Raw genomic sequence first — 13,964 nt, 5'->3', positions numbered from 1 at the left:
GGGATTATAGGTGTGAACCACTGCTCCTGGCCACAACAATAATTTTTAAAAAAATTCTCTAAATTTATGTAAATCATTCTCACATGCACTTATTCATTATTATTCAACCATATAGAGACAAGTCAGATCACTAGGATTTTTTGGTGTCAAGAAATCATAAAAAGGAAGGCAGTGATTGTGTCTCACAGTAATTTTATTCAACAGAAAAGCATGAGGCCCATGCCTAGGATAACATTAGATGATCGCATATTGAACTAAAAGTAAATGAGTCACAGTGGCTTGCAGAGGGAAAGGGCATGGAATGAAATGTACAGGATTTAGATTCCAGTTGGGCTAAACTTCTTGGTGCCTCAGTTATTTTCATCTGTAAAATGAGTATAATTGAACTTTTATAAAGAAACATTATTGGACTCAACCAAGATAACTTCTGGGAAGCCAGCTGGCACCTGTGACCTACAACTCTCTATGTGCCTGTTTGTTGAATCTTAGAAATAACAACTTTTCACGTGGAGAAATGCTTTTGACTACAAATAATGCAGAAACCTGACTGGATGGCTGGGATAAATAGGGGCTTATTTTCCTCACTGTATAACATGTTTCTGGAGTCAGTAAGTCCAGGGCTGGGGTAGGGTGACCAATGTCCAGATTTGCCCAGGATCATTCCCGTTTTAGCATCTTGGGAAACCTCCACACAGTTGGTCAGCCTGGGAGTAATGGTCATCAGGAACCAAGGTGCTTTCTTCTTTTTCCCTTGGCCAGTCTGACTGTGGCTTGCTGCCTCATGGTTGCAAGGTGACTGCTGCATCTTCGGGCATTACATCTGCACTCCAGGTGGGAGGAAGGGGGCTGGCAAAAGGATCCAAGGCATTCTTTTAGAGAAATTTACCTCTTATTCTGGAAAGAAAGTGTTCCTCGAAGACTTCCACTTACAGCTTATTGGCCAGAGCTGTCTCACTAGCTGCAAGAGTAGTTGGGAAATTGAGGTTTTGTTTCCACACTGGTAGAAGAAGGCTAGGGAAGAAGGCTGGGAGAGGCTTTTGGGCGGCCCCTCCGCAGTGCCTGGCCCAGTTCCTCCTCTTTCTTACACCCAGCCACGGTGTACTGAGCACCTGCTATGGGATAGGCACGGAGCTAGAATCTGCGATGGACAGAAAGATGAATAAACGCAACCCCCAGCCCGATTAAGCACACAGCCTGCTGCAGAGGTGACTATGTCAGAGGGCAGCTGTGAGAGGGTAGGAGGTGCTGTGCTGCCAAATCTCCCTGAGATGCAAGTGTGAGTGACAGGATAATATTGAACATGATGTACTTTCCAATAAAGGTGAATACCAAGACATGAGGACAGGACTTGGCAACGAGAAAGCTCCGGAGAGAACAGCCAGCTGGGTGTGAGAAGAAGGAATGTGTGTGTAGAGGTAAGCACCTCTCACCCCTGAAAATGACCAGGCTGGGGGCCTGCCATGGCATTAGGGAGCCCTTGTGAATACAACAGTGTGAGAATGGAGATCTGAGTGACCGTGGGGCACACCAGCATAGAGCCACAAGAACTTGTGGAGATGAGTCACCACCCACAAATGAAGAGTCCAAACCTGCCCTTGAGAAAAAGAAGACCAAACTTTATCTCCTGCCTGAGGATCCTGCTGGGTGCTCAAGCCTCATCCAGCCTAGTTTCCTATCCTTTTGGCCTCTGATGCTAGCCCCCTCCTCACTTTTCAACCTCTCTCTACTTCCCCAGCTCAGTTGCTAAATCCACCGCTAGGCCCAGGTCTGGCCAGCCTCTGAGCCAGGCAGGCCAGAGGCAGCAGCCTCAGTTGCCAGCCAGGGTTGGTGCCTGATGCCAGCGACCTGCTTGGGTTCCTAAGCGAGCAGCAGCATGCTCTGCCTCCCCTGCACTGGTACTGGCCAGGTCACAGCACAGTTGTGGCTCTAACCCGCTCCCAGCAGCCTCAGAACCACGGGAGCAGACCTGGAATTATCCTGCAGGTGCTTCATGTGAACTCATGGAAACAGAAAAAAAAATCCCGCAAGGTAGGAGAGTTACTCTCATGTTGCCCATGAGGAAATGAGGCCCAGGGAGGCCAGGTGAGCAACTGGAGGTTACCTGGACACTCAGGGGTCAAGGTGGGTGGTAAGGTAAAGCCCTAGGACTCCAGACTTGACCCAGTAGTTGAAACAAACCCAAGAGTTGTCCCCTTTTTATTTTTTTGAGAATGAAGAAAGCTTCACAGAGCAAACCTGTCCCCTTCAACATCTCCATTGGTTCCTAAATTCTAGATCTGGACAGTATGAAAAATTCAAGTTCTTGAAAAATAAAAATCAATAATGCATTTTTCTTTTGGACATACACAGATGTAAAAGCATTTTTTTAAAGGACTGTGAGACTATGTACAAAGCTGATTGTACGTGGCACTTTTGGAGAGAGGCTTCTTCTCAGGGCCTTCTTCCAGGAAAAGAATCCATTCTCTGGCAGTTCTCTCACAGCCAAACTTTCCTCTTTGGTTTGATACCTAGCTACTGAGCAGTGGTTAAGGAGGTTCTTCCCATTTCAGGCTACTAGTTCAGAAGGGCTCCTCCATTCCAGGGTATCCATCAAGCAGGGATTGCAAGAATGTCTGGGTGACCAGAGCCCTCTGTAGGGTATGGTCAGCAGGGAAGAAGGGCCCAGTCCCAGGCATTGGGTTACTCAGAAGCTCACCAGACAGAGACCCCAAGAGGCAGCCAACAGGGAAGACCTTATTGTTCACTGCAAAGCCACATTCTGATGACAATAAAAGGACACCCATGCAAGGGCCTGTAAGAGAAGAAGACTCAACATGGGTTATGCTCCTACTTGTGCCAGGCACCAACAGTACCAGGATGCCTTGGCTGAGGAGAGATAGTTTGACGAGGAACAACCTTCTGTTACTGAGCAAAGGGTGGAAATGGTGAGAACTCTTCATTCACCCACAAACTCTTCTCTGGGAGCCACCTCTCATTGTGTGTGCACTTGCTGGTCTTTGTGTCTTCACAATGCATGCCGTGAAGACACCTCTATTAAAGCATTTTCATAGAAAAAAAAGAGGTCTTACATTGAGCATCTGATTTAATCTTCCCTAAAAACCTGCAGAGATGGGTACTATTATCCCCATAACACAGATGAAGAAACTGAGAGACTGAGTTATTTGCTCAAGCTCACTTAAGCTCCTAACCACTACTCTACAGCTGCTCTGGAGAGAAACCAGAAAACCGAAAAAGGGTGGAGGGGAGAAAACAAACACATACATTCCTCTCAATCATTATCTTAACACTGGAAGGTAGGGAGTGTTATCCCCACTTTATAGGTGAGGAAACTGAAGCTTAGTTAAAAGGCATCCCAAGGTCACACAGCTGGTAAACATTGCTCCAGGTATGGAGCCCAAGCCTGTCAGCCTCCAAAGCCCAAAACCCCTGATTCCCCAGTGATGATTTCCAACCAGGGAAATGGAGCAGGCTTCATTCAGCATAGATGGCATTGGAACGAAATGCAGGGTTCACTGGACACAGGTGGGAGGGCAGATAGGCCATGCCATAGGCCTGCATCAACAAAGTCCCAGGGCTTGAAAATGCGTCGTCTGTCTGTCAATAGAGGAATGGCGCCTAATGACACATTCTTTTAGTACAGTTCTAACTGGACAATAAAATGCCACATCTGACTATTTTGAGATGTGAAAATGATTACAAAATAAATATACATTGAACTCAGAATATAAAACTGTATACACCAAGATGCCAATTTGGTAGAGGTGTGTGTGTGTGTGACTACAAGAAAATCCACTGTCTTGTTAAGTGGATTTTTCAGGATGTGAGGCTCATGAATTATTTTAGTTTTCTGATTTTACTTTTCTGTATTTCAAACACATGGAACGGTACCTTTACAGCTATGAAAAGAGATCTTATTTGCTTACAAAGATGCAAGGCACAGCTTTTTCCTGATACCATTGCCAGGGAAAGGATGAACCTCTCCTCATCTCATGGACCCTCCTCCTCTCCTGTCTTGCCAGCTCACAAGGTGATTTTCCAAGACTTTCCATTTGTGAGCTCTTGATGTTTAATTCAACATCAAGGATTCAACATTCAAATTTGTTAAAACAATTTTGGTGGGAGTGGAAGAGATGATGTCCAATGTGATCTGCTTTGAAGACCTCAGGGAGGCCTATAATTTACCCATGCCTGGAATACACATGTGAAAGCTTTAGGTTTCCCTGAGCTGTTCCCATCTGACCAGGGCAAAGTGTGGTTTCCCCTGAAATCCTCAGCAGACCTGTGAGCACACAGCCCGTAAGTCTCATCCTGCTGTCTCTCTACCTCACTCTGCCCTTCCATGACTGCCTGTGTAGAAAGCAAACCCTTCTAAGCAACTGAAGTTGAAGTTGCTATGATTTTAAAAGCTTTTAGAGACAAAATGAACCTGGAATGTAGTGGTATGTAATGACAAAGTTGACTCCATTTACTTTCGTTCTTATGACTTTGTTGTCATATATTCCCATTTGTATTTTAAGGAGTTTATCACAGATGCTGTCATTTAAGTGTTATTAAAAAAAATTCTGAAGCTAAAGAAAACGAAATCATATACAAGGAATGGCCACCTGGATTGAAACAAAAAAGTTGTTCCAGTTTAAAAGTAGTCCTTGGGTTGACTTAAAAAGAATTCAAACATCCCCTCCCCCTAGATTTAAAAAGCATCTCTCCTTCTCCCCACTTTGTATTTTTTAAAAGGTCTTGGGTTCCATTTTCAAAATAAGTTCTATATTTTTAAGGGTGACACATACCAAGTAACCAGAAACTGGCCTTGGCTTGGAAAACCTCCCAGTTCTCATCAACATGCAATCACTAGCTCCTTTCAGCATGATGAATACTATTGATTGGCTCAGATAGGCTTGTGACCCAGCAGGGGTATTAGACATTGGCTATAAAACATCTCCTTATGAATTTTTTATTGGCTTGAGTGTCTGGAGAGCTGGGCAGCTGCCTCCCCAAGTGCTCTCCCTCCCTCCTTGCTGTCCCTCCTCCTCTCTGCGTCTCTGGGCGGATGATGCCACTCTGCAGGGCCACGTTATTGGATCAGAGTGATTAGCTTTACAGCCTGTTTTTCCGAGTAGAATCCAATTTCTTTTTCAGGTGCAGTGGGCTTACGAGTAGTCATGTGCTTTTTGTTTTGCGATGGCATCACAGGATTACTAGAAGATGCAGTAAACTGAAGTCATTTCCCATTAGCTGTACTTCTCGGGATACTAAGACAGTGTGTCACTCTGCACTTGCAGCATCACAAGCACTTTTCAGGAGAAAGAGTGCCTTCAGCAGCTCAAGGAGAAGCTGACAAAGAGTTGAATTTCTCGTACTGTCCAGATCCAAATGAGATGTAGAAGAGGACAAGTTTGCTCTGAGTGAAGTTTTCCCCATTCTCAAAAATAAATAAATAAATAAATAAATAAATAAATAAATAAATAAAAAGAGGGGGCAACTCTTGGGTTTGCTTCAGCCACTGGGTCAAGTCTGGAGTCCCGGGGCTTTACCTTACCACCCACTTCAGTGTGAGCTTGATAAATCCTCAGTAGGAGTCTCTGAGAGATTACCGAGGCTTTCAGACAAAGCAGGCTCTCGAGAAGCACTGTGGCAGGCACTGCCAAACACCTTGGCTCACGATTCTCATCATAACCACAAGAGAGGAGGAACATTGCTCCCACTTTTACACTGGTGGAAACTGAGTAGCTGAGAACCTCGGTAATCTCTCAGAGACTCCTGCTGTGGATTTATCAAGCTTACACTGAAGTGGGTGGTAAGGTAAAGCCCTAGGACTCCAGACTTGACCCAGTGGTTGAAGCAAACCCAAGAGTTGCCCCCTTTTTATTTTTTTGAGAATGGGGAAAACTTCATTCAGAGCAAACCTGTCCCCTTCTACATCTCCACTGGTCCCTAAATTCTAGATTTGGACAGTATAAAAAATTCAAGTTCTTGAAAAATAAAAATCAATAATGCATATCTCCTTTGGACATACACAGATGTAAAAGCATTTTTTTAAAGGACTGTGAGACTACATACAAAGCTGATTATATGTGGCAGTTTTGGAGAGAGGGAGAGAAAGAAATAGAAAGGAGGTAGGTGGAGATAAGGAGTGATTATGTTATTATAGGAAAAGAGCACTTAGCTTTATCTGTGATGCTCTAATACTTTTTAAAAAGGGTAATGTGTTCATGTTTTACTTTAATCATTGTTTTAACATATATAGAATAAGCATATATAGAAAAAGCAAGTGTATCAAATAAATGATAAATTTTGAGTCATTAAAGAAAAATTCAAGTTCTCATGTTTAGAAATTGGCTTTCTTTTCAATAACACTTCTATCTAGGTGAAATTGGGTTAAAATAAACTTCAAGCACCAATTTTGGGGAGAAAATAAATAGCACAAGGTCCTTGGGTAGTCTGTGGAATGGAGAGGTTAGTGGTGATTGGGTAGGGTGAATGGCTGAGGGATTAACATGTGTATATGACCTCCTCTCTCATGTGTGGTCTTCTCTCTGGTCCTGCTTCCTCTGTAAAACATGGAGTGCCTATGAAAAACTCATAACACAAAGTGAGGAAGAACCTTGAGTCTCTATGGTTGACTATCCCAAATAAGTCTGCCCTCCTTACTCCTGGGTTCTGCATCAGTGGATTCAAGCAACTGCAGATAAAAAATATTCAGAAAAAAGAGCACGCCTGTCTTGAATATGTACAGACCTTCTTCTTGCCATTATTTCCTAAACAATACAGTATAAAAACTATTTACTTAGAACTTACGTTGTATTAGGTATTACAAATAATCCAGACATGACTTAAGTGTACAGAAGGATGTGCGTTTTATATCAGGGACTTTATATCTGAGGATTCTGGTATCTTCAGAGGTCCTGGAATCAATCCCCCACAGATACCAAAACATGACTGCATTTTGTTGTACAATCAAAGGAGAAAAAAATAAAGTAAAGGAATCAGGAAATGCCATGTTGTAAATGAAAGTGAGAATTCTTCCTGGTTTCAGTCTCTGTTAAGGAAATCCAAATCCAAACTCTACCTGGGAACAGTGGCTAGTTTCAACAAAGTGTATCACTCGTCTCATTCACAGCAACCTGCATACCTGAGCCACAAAGCTACAGCTGCCAAAAACAACTATGCCAAAAGAAACTGTTTTTTGCATCTATCTCCAGAGTGCTTATCACCGTAGCACAACTACACCGTCTGTTCTTGAGCCATTGATATAAATTGTTTGGTAAGTTTGAAGAATAAAAACAAATACACACCCACCTAGTCCCTTCTACAGAGGCCAGTTGAGATAAATACACTGAGATGCCTAAGAAGACTATATTGTTTCTGCTCCTAGATATTAGGCATTTTCCTACATCTGCTCCCTGATTTTATAGACTAAAACTCCCAAGTGAACATGAACTTGTCTATTTCTAGACAGAGAGCTTCCAGAAGCTAGTTTCCAAGCCAGAGTGGATGGAAATGTCATGTTGTGGATATTTCAAAACTCATGAGCCTGACCCCTCTGTTGCAGTGGTCATGATTTTCCAGAGAGCAGCTGTTAGCCCATCCATTTCATGGTTATTACAGACTCCTTGGATGACGGGATCCTTTGCCATTCCTCTGTGAATATCTCATACTGATTACACAGTTTCTAAGCCCTCAGGACTTGTCTGCAAATTTGCACTTATTAGTAAATTTTTAATCAGGGAAGATGTGCAAAGTACTGTATTAAACTCAAGGATAATCATTCCGGAATATCATAGTTGGAAGGAATTCCCATTGGTCCTCTAAATTGCCGTGTGCACCTACAGTCCTCAGCCTCAGTGGATCTCCTTTTTCTGCTTCTCTTTGTTTTGCCCTCAGGAAGCAACAGCCCTTTGTAGAATTATAAAGTCACTCTTTATAACTATGCTCTCCTTAAGTTTTGGAAGGCCTATTTTCCTTGTATCTTTAGGCTTTTCGTCATGTAGTAAACAAGCTGAGTATTAGAAATTAAGTGGCTCTTAAGAAAAGGGTCTGATGTAAAGTGGTATTAAGAAGGACAAAGTTCAACCAGTTTCTTTAAAACTACAACTGTGATGATGAGGGCTACGTGGCAGGAGAAGGTCTGAAGTCACATGTGTCTTTGAGGGACGCCGTCCCTGGTCTCATGACAAAGATGACACAAGATGACAGGGCATCTGGGAAGGCTGTTTGCATCTGCTTGCAGTCAGTGGGTGAGAGAGTGGGTTGATTCTGATGACTATGGTGAGTTTTTCCTTCCTCCTATTCTAAAAAGGTGAGCGGCCGGATGTTGCGTGGCCTAGAAAGTGTCCTTCACATGAATATCATACATTGTGAAGATCTATGAAGATTGGATCTTATGAGATTGTATTTTTTTTTTTATTTCGGTGGAAAATGTTTTCTTAACTAGTAGTGTGATCATGACACAGAAGTCTATTTCCACCTCCAGCTCAGAGAAATAGTGTGGGAACAACAGAGAAGGAGCAGAAAATAAACTTTTTCTTCAGGCTTTAAGGAGGGGTAGCTCCCTCCTCAGGTCAGTGAATGGCTTTCAAGATCACTTTTGTAACCTCCTTTGCCCTTAGGCCCCTGCAGACAGGCAATTTCACTGCCCACAGAAGGCAGTCCTCATGCTTGCGCTGTCTTCAACAAGTCTGTCCCCAGGCTGAAGGTTGCCTTCTCTTACTCATTCTGACTCCTTCAAGCCAACCTTCAAATTCAGCTTAGGGATGGATACCTCCCCTTTTATTCCAGCCCCTCATTATTCCAGTTAAGAACCTGTCAGTATGAGGCAGGAGAATAGGGTTTGGAGACAGAGAACATAAGGACTTCCTAGAACTAAATCAAATGGAAACACTTCAGCTATGACAGGAAATATCCTCTCCATTTACACAGGGCGTAGGCAGAGTAAGTAACTTTGTAACTTTACTTCATCCTCTTCATTTACATAGGGTGTACACCAAGTAACCAATAGAAACCTCTAGGGGGTATTTAAACCCCCCAAAATTCTCTAAGGGGACTCCTGAGCCCCTATGCTTGGGCCCATTCCCAGCCAGTAGAGGATACTTTCATTTTCAATACATCTCTGCTTTTGTTGCTTCATTCTTTCCTTGCTTTGTGTGTTTTGTCCAATTCTTTGTTCAAAATGCCAAGAACCTGGACACCCTCCACCTGTAACAAGTAGACCGATCCCACCTTTAGGCAGAGACCTGATTCATCCCTCCCCCAATTCTTCCTTTACCCAGATACCAAACCTGGCACAGAACAATGGTCAATGATGTTGGTGAACCCAGTTGATTAATTCTGGCTCCACCCTTGGCACAGTTCTTTTCCTTCCTCCTGTTCTAGAAAGGTGAGTGTTACATATGTGGTCTTTTCCCACCTACCGTCTCCTGTCACCCCTTATGTCTGCACTTCTGCTTCTCCTTCCACAGCTCTCAGTTTCCACTGCTGCTTTAGGAGGTCATTAGCAACTGTTTGTCGACTGGCCCTCAAGAACAGAACATGTCATGGGAAGTTATGTGACAGACAGATCCTAACCTGGACTGGTGTGTAGTTTCAATACTTTGGGCAAACTATTTACCTAATAATGGGTGTCTACAAAAACAGCAAGTCAGACAACTCTTTTCTCTCTCCTCCCACCCCTTCCCACCAAATTTCTTGAGAGAGTAATCTGTACCTACTGCCTTTATCTCATACCTTGTCCATTTAAATCTGATTTCACTTCCCATGCTCCCTCCACACTTATGCAAACTCTGAAATTGCTCACTGCTATGTAATAGCTTTTCCTGAATTTTATCCTTGCTAATCTTCCTAATGAGTTTGATGCAGCTATTCCATTCATGACTGCCTTGAAAATTTTCTTCCCTTACCTTTGGAGTGACTGGAAAACAGTTTGCCTCTCACCTCTCACTAACTTACTTCTCTCTCCTTGTTGGCTCATCTGTGCCTTACTTAAAACACAGGTGTGTCCCAAGATTTCTCCTCAATTCTGTTTTTCTTCATTTTCTATATTTCCTTTCTGATGATCTCAAGTACCCCTACTATTTCAATTAACACCTCCATGCAGATGTTATCCTAGTCCAGATCTTTATCCCTAGATCAAATTATCTACAGAGTTCTAGTTTCATATTTTCTTTTCTTTTTTTGAGACAGGGTCTTACTCTTGTCACTCAGGCTGGAGTGCAATGGCACGATCTCAGCTCACTACAACCTCCACCTCCTGGGTTCAAGCCATTCTCCTGCCTCAGCCTCCAGAGTAGCTGGGGTTATAGGCATGCACCACCATACCCAGCTAATTTTTGTATTTTTAGTAGAGACAAGGTTTTACGATGTTGGCCAGTCTGGTCTCAAACTCCTGACCTCAGGTGATCCACCCATTTCCGCCTCCCAAAGTGCTGGGATTACAGGCGTGAGCCACTGTGCCCAGCCCATATTTTCTTTTCTTTTAGAGACAGGGTCTTGCTCTATTGCCCAGGCTGGAGTGCAGTGGCACAATATGGCTCACTGCAGCTCGACTTCCCAGGCTCAAGTGACCCTCCTACCTCACCTCCCAAGTAGCTGGGACTATAGGTATATACCACCATGCCCAGCTAATTTTTGTTTTTGTTTTTTGTTTTTTGCAGAGATGGAGTCCTGCCATGTTGCTCAGGCTCATATTTTCAGTTGTCTGCTGGATGGCTTCATCTAGATGAGTCTCCTGGTCTTTCAAATGCAGGGGTTAAAATGAGAACAAATAATCTTGTCCCTCCAACCACCTCCTCCTCCTAACTTCCCTATTAATATCTGTAAAAGAACATAAGCCACTAACATTGAAATAAGGTTTAAAACAGAACCATCTTTCACGCCTCCATCTCTCTTAAGCCCATTTCTAATGAGTTGACTAATTACAGAGTCAACATGCATTCACTGAATGCCTACCATATGCCTGACTCAGGGGATGTAGTGTGGAAAAAATAAAGCAGAGAGAGAAAAAGAGCAAGAGTGAGAATGAGAGAAAGAGAGGGGAGAGAGAGAGAGAGAGAGAGAGATAAGGTCTTACCCCTGGTGAGCTTATGGTCTAACGGGAGAAAAAGACATTCAGCAAACAATCTCACAAATAAGTTGATGATTACATGTAAATAGTGCTTGAAAGAAAGCTAGATGCTGCCCTGAGAACTTATTTTAAAGGGAGGACAGAAAAAGCATTCATTCACTTGATGAATATTTATTGACTATCTACTAAAGGCCAAGCACTGTCTGGATGCCAAAGTGTCAAGCCCATCTGCAGTGCCTCTCAAGGCTTCTCCAGCACAGTGCAGTCCCTATTCCCTGTTCTTCAAGCTTCCTAACAGCCCCTCCTAATGGTTTATCCACATTTCAACTCAGCCCAAATGCTGCTATCAGGCAAATATTCCTGTCAGGCTGCTTTCTTATATTAGTTGCGGTAAAGAATTCAAAGCTGGGCGTGGTGGCTCACGCCTGTAATCCCAGGACTTTGGGAGGCCTAGGTGGGCCGATCACGAGGTCAAGAGATCGAGACCATCCTGGCCAACATGGTGAAGCCCTGTCTCTACTAAAAATACAAAAATTAGCTGGGCATGGTGGTGTGCCTGTAGTCCCAGCTACAGTCCCATCTTCTCGGGAGGCTGAGGCAGGATAATCATTTGAATCCAGGAGGCAGAGGTTGCAGTGAGTCAAGATCATGCCACTGCATTCTAGCCTGGCAACAGAGGGAGATTCCATCTCAAAAAAAAAAAAAAAAAAAAAAAGAATTCAAGACCCCATCTGAGGCCTGACCTCCCATCTTTCTTTCTGGTCTTACCTCCTAATCCCCTTTCATGTTTACCTGTCTTCCAGCCAAACAGAATTACTCTGTGTTCACAAACACGTCCCATGCTTTTTTACCCAAAGTTATGCTTTCCACTTGGAATCCCATGTGGTCTGTTCATTGAAAGCCTTCTTTCCTCTTTCAAAGTTCAGCTTAATGGCTTTATAACTTAAAGATTTGTGCCTTATTTCCCCTAATATCTTGCACCAATGGCAAGGACTGGGTTCTATTTATATTTATAGTAAGTCCACTCACCACTCTGCATACAACTTGCAAAGGAACCTTCTCATTACAGATGCTTAATAGGTATTTTCTTATTTTTGTCAGTAATAAGTAAATGCTTGTTGCTGACAAATAATTGTTGTCAGAAATGTTTTTCTAGTCATTTGCATGTATACATTACAATATCTCTTTCCAACAGGATTGTAAATTTTTTTTTTTTTTTTTTTGAGGTTGAGTCTCGCTCTGTTGACCAGGCTGGAGTGCAGTGGTGCAATCTTGGCTGACTGCAACCTCCACTTCCCGGGCTTAAGCAATTCTCCTGCCTCAGCCCCCCAAGTAGCTGGGATTACAGGTGTCCGCCACCAGGCCCAGCTAATTTTTGTATTTTTAGTAGAGATGGGATTTAGCCATGTTGCCCAAGCTGGTCTCAAACTCATGAGATCAAGCGATCTGCCCGCCTCGGCCTCCCAAAGTGTTGGGATTACAGGCATGAGCCACCATGCCTGGCCTGGATTATAAAATCTTTAAAAGCAGAGGAAATGTTTTCTTCTTTTCCCTTTGTTTTCTCCATAGTTCTTAGTATAGAACTATAAATAGAGCAGGAATATAAATATTAGCCAAATGAACAAGTGGTAAGATATGCTTTTTCATAGGAAAATATATATTAAATTAAAATCCATGGCTATATTCCTCAGTTTAAGATAATGCCATGTTTGGATCTTAGGAAAAGAAAAACCTATAGCTGGTATATAGCTGGTATATTGACATCCATAAATTTCTTTTTTTTTTTGAAATGGAGTCTTGCTGTGCTGCCCAGGCTGGAGTGCAGTGGTACAATCTCGGCTCACTGTAACCTCTGCTTCCCAGGTTCAGGAGATTCTCCTGCCTCAGCCTCCCGAGTAGCTGGGATTACAGGCACACACCACCACACTAGGCTAATTTTTGTATTTTTAGTAGAGACAGGGCTTCACCATATTGACCAGACTGGTCTCAAACTCCTGACCTCAAGTGATCCACCTGCCTTGGCCTCCCTAAGTGTTGGGATTACAGGCATGAGCCACTGTGCCCAGCCTCCATAAAATTCTTTAGCTATGTTTTGGCCTTTGTAGTTTCCTAAGCAACCATTGCTCCTCTACAAGCTATCACTTTTTAACTCTATGTTGTTAAATTCCATTCTTGGTCCATTAAAAAAGTTATCTTGAGTTTTCCTGATAGATTATCATTATCTATAAAGATAATTTTGTCTGTACTTTAAAATAGTTATATCATTTCTTTCTTTTTCTTATCTTATTGCATTGGTTAGAACTGCCAGATCAATATTTTTAAAATGGGAAGAATAAGCCTTTTGCCTTAGTGGGGTTTTTTTTTTTTTAATTTTCCTACTAGCAATTATTATGTTAGCTGTTGGTTTGAAATAAATACTTTTGAAAAACATTTGTCTATTCTAAATCATGAAATTGCATCTAATCATTTCTTTTTATATTAAAACATTATTTGTACACTTATTAGATTGCTCTGTCAAACTGAGCTACATAACTTAAGTGAAGGGGAGATTTGGCTACTATTTGGTGATAGGATCTGTTATAGAGTGCCAAGCCAGATAACTTAAATCATGAGTCATTTGGCCTATCTTTACTGAAAAAATTATCAAGAGAATTGGTGAACCTACATTAGCCTTTGTGCCATTTAGACACAAAATCTCTGGGAAAAGGTGACAAAATATGAAAATGCTCATGAATTTGTCTATCCTTTCATTCATCATCTATTCATTCATTTGACAAATATTTATTTAGTATTGCTATGTGCCAAACACTATTCCAGCATTGAGCTATAAGAATAAACAAGACGGCTGGGTGCAGTGTCTCACACCTGTAATCCCAGCACTTTGGGAGGCGGAGGCGGGCGGATCACG

The sequence above is a fragment of the Pongo pygmaeus genome, chromosome 1 (assembly GCF_028885625.2).
Source record: "Pongo pygmaeus isolate AG05252 chromosome 1, NHGRI_mPonPyg2-v2.0_pri, whole genome shotgun sequence".
NCBI classification, from domain to species: Eukaryota; Metazoa; Chordata; class Mammalia; order Primates; family Hominidae; genus Pongo; species Pongo pygmaeus.
The sequence above is the reverse complement of the archived record's forward strand: the minus strand, read 5'-3'. Positions refer to the sequence as shown.